Source organism: Mya arenaria, chromosome 10 (assembly GCF_026914265.1).
Source record: "Mya arenaria isolate MELC-2E11 chromosome 10, ASM2691426v1".
Lineage (NCBI taxonomy): Eukaryota > Metazoa > Mollusca > Bivalvia > Myida > Myidae > Mya > Mya arenaria.
The window spans coordinates 47,943,559-47,949,108 of NC_069131.1; the positions used below are offsets into that span (position 1 = coordinate 47,943,559).

At 33.6% G+C, this 5,550-nt stretch overlaps 1 long non-coding RNA gene across 1 annotated transcript; it reads right to left on the reverse strand.

The window, feature by feature from the left end:
- Nucleotides 1–824: 824 nt before the first annotated feature.
- Nucleotides 825–4,525, reverse strand: LOC128206152 (uncharacterized). The gene is made up of 2 exons (XR_008256401.1): nt 4,113–4,525; nt 825–1,403 (listed from the first exon to the last, which is right to left on the reverse strand). It is a non-coding gene; the product is annotated as an uncharacterized LOC128206152 (long non-coding RNA).
- Between the last annotated feature and the right edge of the window lie 1,025 nt (nt 4,526–5,550).

The following is a 5,550-nucleotide window of genomic DNA, read 5'->3' on the forward strand; positions in this document are numbered from 1 at the left end:
TGGCTTATCTTCGTACATACAGTTTTATCCGACAATCCGACCAGTATTCAGCTGTTCGTGGAGTTCACGCGTCTTCTGTATGATTTGATCCAACGCTTACCCTCGATGCTCCGTTTAGGCGTTGGGAAACGAACCATGTTTCAATCTTTCAGTCTTACCGGGTACCGTTCATCTGTATTGCGGGTTCCCTAAGCACACCTTAACACCATTGCTCGAAATCCGATTTATATAATGGATTAATGGATTATGCCAGTATTCAGCATATCACCACAAGTTTTGTTTGTGGGGTAAACTCAAACCGGAAGTATCTTGACTGAAATTCCTGCGATTTGATTGGCTGACGGGTTATCGTGTGAGTCTATATAGATGTAATATTTAGTAACGTACAGTTACTACAATACACCATTGATACTGTTATGTGTAATGAATTGACATTGATGTTTAAAGTAGCCATTTATAATCATCGGGTTATTTGAAATAAGCAAAACATCCTTGTAAACGTCCTAAGCTTCGCTAAGCTGTAAAACACCGTAGCCTTCGAGTTTGGTGTTGATATTTTAAAATATCTAATATGATAAATTTGTTTGCCATAAAAGTTGTGTATTATCAAACATATTTCATAGTCTAATTTTACAATAATGATGTTGGCTGGTGCATTTTCATCACGTATTCCTCATGATACAACATTGAGACCTATCCCAAACCTTCCATGCGTCGTCAATAATTGTGAGTTTGATTTTAAATAGCACAAAGTTTTAGTAGGAATGTGCTTCTTAAATACCGGTGTGTAAAAAGGTATGGATATATCATACACAATACATAAAACATTTTATAGTTCTAAACTTTTATTGAATTAAGTGAATGATGAAGTAATCTAAGCGTTGAACACTTTATGTTTCCAATTACTTTCTTGAACGACTACAAATCATCTAACATTGGAAATGATAAGGAAATACTGTTTAAGAATACAAGTATAACAAACATAATGTCCAAAATTATCCAATAAGATTGTGTTCCAAAGATCAATGCTAACGTTATGGCAGGTTATGACCTATATCTCGTTTATGAATTACATATCATGTCCTTGTCATAAGCCACTGGTACATCAAGCGTAATTTAGTTGGGTTTGCAAATGATGTACTTGTGTGAATGGTCGGAGAAGTAGGCCCATACACGTCTTAAACTGTTTGCTTTGAGTGAAGAAGGACATGGCTTTGACATTGGGTTGAATTTCCAGTCGATGTCGTTAATCCCCGGGACATACCAATCAGACCAACTTCCACTAAACCAACGGATCTGGTAGGCAACGATTCGACCCTTCTCTACTGTCAGATCTGGCATATCTAGTCCTGCTTCCCATTGACAATTTCTGGTTGTCCTCTCTCGACTAACGTGCATTTAGGCTGAAAACAACAACGAAAAACAACAATAAAATATGGGGACGTATTCAATACTATCTGAGACGTTCCCTTAGATTCTGTCTTAACTTAATCTGAAATCTTAAATTGGGCATTAGATTGAAAATGTGATCATAGATTGAAATCAAAGTCTTATTTTAAGATCCTCTCTTGAAACCACTATCAGGCTAGTCACATAGCACGCAGTTCTTAATTTAAATATTCTGTAGTTTCCCAGTTGAGATGGCTACCTCATACGAAAGAAATTTATCAAAAAGGAAGAGAGTATTATGAGTCGTTAAAGAAAACAGGCGCGCAAGTTTTCAGATAACACTTTAGCGAGCTAAAACTGCTGGCAAACCTAAGCTAGGGGTCAATGCATGGACATTAAAGAAAAGTAAGTAACGCACCAGTCAATTGTAACTACACGCAATTGTACCCCCCCCCATCCCTCTAACCTACCAGGGTTAAAATTGACTGGTGCATAAACATGTAATTATTGACCTACTTGATTATTATTTTAGCTTTTGAAGTAATAGAAAATTTGGGTCATCCAGTGTTTTGATAACCGATATGTTAACTTCTCGCTTATTTGTTGAAAAGTGAAGTGATCCAGTTAAAACTTAATACACCAAGCCAGTTGAACGTGATAGAGACTATGGCTGGACGGAAGTTGTTAATTAATGATATTCTCAACAGATTTTAAGAACTTAAAATGTGAATTAATTCACATTTACATAAAAGTCGGAACCTTTGAAGAAATGTGGTATAAAGACTACGTATGCCGGGGTTAAAAATAAAATCGCCCTTTTTGTATCCTTAAATAAAAAAGAATGACATTTTTTGAACAAATACATTATACACCACTATACCGGATAACGTTATTAAACTACATCGTTAGTTAAACAAGCTTATCTATTTCCGGAGATTTACTGAATACTTATTTTGTTTATTAATCTATTGAAAAATAACCAATAATGTCGGGGGATGTCTGCAGTCAATTTTTAGCGAGGGTGGACAGCTGGCATCTTGCGGGTTGGAGTTGACAAAAATCGTTTGTTTGGCTCTAAATGGGTTTTATTGTGCCAACATGTGGTTAGTTAAGGTAATTAGTATTCTAAATAATAATTGCAGATGGGTATGTGTGGCTTTAAATGGGTTTCATGGCTGGCTAAATTGGGTCTTTTTGGCGCTGAGTAGTCTAAATTAGACTTACACATTGCTCTAAATGGGCTGTATGGTTGGCAACATAAGGTGTGGTACTGACTATTTTAATTAAGAGTTGAACATGGTGACAAAATGTGGTATTTCTGGCACTGAGAAGTCGAAATCAGAGTAAAGGTGAGTTTATTTGGCTCTAAATGCGCTTCATGATTGCCAACAGTTGGTCGTATTGGCATTGCGTAGTCTCAAAAATATATTCACGTTTGAATCTAAATGGGCTGTATCGTTGTCAACATATGGTCGAATTCGCACTGATTAGTAAATATAAGAATTGCACATGCTTTTGTTTGGCTATGAAATTGATTTATTTGCTGTCGATATTGGTGAAAGATGCACTCTTACTCCCAAATAGAATTACCACAATTACTATAATTGTTTTAATATACCAAAAAGGATAAATAAATGTCAAAAACAATGGATCTTATGAAGGAAACCGAGTTTAATTTGAAGGAAAAATGCAGTAAACACGGAATTTCTACCACATGAAATGATAGTAGATCAGCGTAGATATTATAGCAATCACCAATCATTTAATATTTTTGCATTTTCAGCTAATAAATAACGGTCATAATCTTGTTATCAGTAATTAATATTTTCCAAAAGGGCATTGTTTATTAAGTAGTTAAAGGTTTATCACTCAAAACGTATTTTTGTTATACATGTGTATGTATTGATTTTGAATAAGAGTGTCACTATAAACATGCATTTGGACATCAAAATTATCTTTTTGACCTTGAGTTTGGATTTCCTTTTCTTGTTTATCATTGTAAAGTGCAATTTCAAACATTTCCTCTATTCATTATTATACATATTGTATAATACCTCCAGCTACTGTATTAATTTACATTTACAAACAAGTTGTATTGTTCGCAACGCATAAATGTATTTGGAGAATGAATGAATGTTTGTGATATTGTTTATAGAGTAAACAGTTAATTTACAAATACATCGAGGCATTGACAAACATATTTTAAAGTATAATATACAACATTAACTACTTAAGAAAATAACAATTTAAAGCGATAATTATTTATTGAATTCAAAATCATTGCCGAAGCGCATTACATATTGAACTAATGCAGTAATGGTTTAACAGAAACAAACATGTATCCGTACAATATTTATACGATCAACTTCAGAAACAAACTCGGTAGCCAAACAATTGAACATAAACCCCGTTTAACGGCATAGGGTAAACATCAAAGACATAGAACACAACAACAAACAATCACAAACTAGAAACTTAAAACAACAGCACAAAAATCGACAAACAACACAGTACATATATACTATAAAGAAACACTAGACTTATATTCACAAAAAAAAACATGAAATATAATGTGCAGTTAAAGTTATATTTTATTTGCAATCAAAAAGGTGCCGTTTTGCTGTTTTTGCCAAAACAAAAATATCAAAATATAAGTAAAGATTGCTTCAGAAAAATCTGCTTTAATATTAATGAATATAAATAAAATAATGACTTATAAGTACCTGTAAAGTCGTGTCGTAAATCATATCACCCTGAGCCTTTACGAAACTCCAAACTGACAACAGTAACAAACTAAGAATCAGCTTCATTTCTACAAAATATGTTTTTCTAAGACGCTTTCTACAAAATATGTTTTTCTAAGACGCTTAAACTTTAAAGTTTATTTCTTAAAACATTGGGAAGTATTTATACAAAACACAGCAGACTGCCACCTAGTGATAGGCTACCTTATAATCAATTATATTTTAGGATTTAAATGCGTATTTGTTCAAGGAAAGTCCTAATTTATTAACGATGCGGTCTAGACTTAATCTCAATATGTCAATACAAAACACAATATTGTTTTGAAATCAAATGGTGAACTGATAAACAAGTTATAGTTTAAATATTTACCTCAGTATCATTATTCTTAGCAAATTGGTATATTTTTCTAAATAATCTAACGCAATCAGACGTATTATACATTATACGAATACAAACACTGGTTGAAATGTACGTATAACATGTAAAAATACACCACATTTTGGTGAGTTGTTTACAACATCCACTGAAAAACTACGTGCGTGAAGTAGTATACAATGATAACAAACAAATTAAAGGAACGGTAGGAAAATATGTAAACAACATTCACGAAAAACAAAAAGAGTATGCAGACCATGCAGTTTGTGAATATCGCTGATAGAATATGCAAAAATCTTATACTAGTATATTTTTCCCTTCTTAAATTGTTTGTTTTTACAATTAGTCCTGAAATATAATGAACGTGAAGTTAGCGGCCTAGTGGCCTAGCTGCGTGAAGTTAGCGGCCTAGCGGCCTAGCGGCGTGAAGTAAGCGGCCTAGCGGCGTGAAGTTGGCGGCCTAGCGGCCTAGAGGCCTTATTTTTTTCTCTACTTCAAAGCAATTGCTAATGCGTTTTTTTGGAAAACAATGATGAATCAAAGTGTTTTTATTCATACATTTACATAGCGGCCTTACATTGTTTTCTATTCAGAGCATTTTTATATACGTTTTCTACTAAAACAATAATAAATTAACTGTTTTAACGCACAAATTATCAATCTGAAGCGATTATAATCATTTTTTTTCAAAAATGTCGATCAAGCAGTTCAGCGGTCTAACGGCCTAGCGGCGTGAAATTAGCGGCCTGGCGGCCTAGCGGCCAAAAATGGTATCCTATTTCAAAGCATGTTTACATGCCTTTTCTTCTAAAACAATGATATATGTACTGTTTTTATGCACAAATTATTACTCTGAAGCAATTATCAACATTTTTTTTCAAAAAAGTCGAATAAGCAGTCAGCTATTTCAAAGCATGTAAACATCCATTTTCTTCTAAAAATGATATATTTACTGTTTTAATGCCCAAACTATCAATCTGAAGCGATTATAAACATTTTTTTCAAAAAATCGATCAAGCAGTTCAGCGGCCTAGCAGCCTA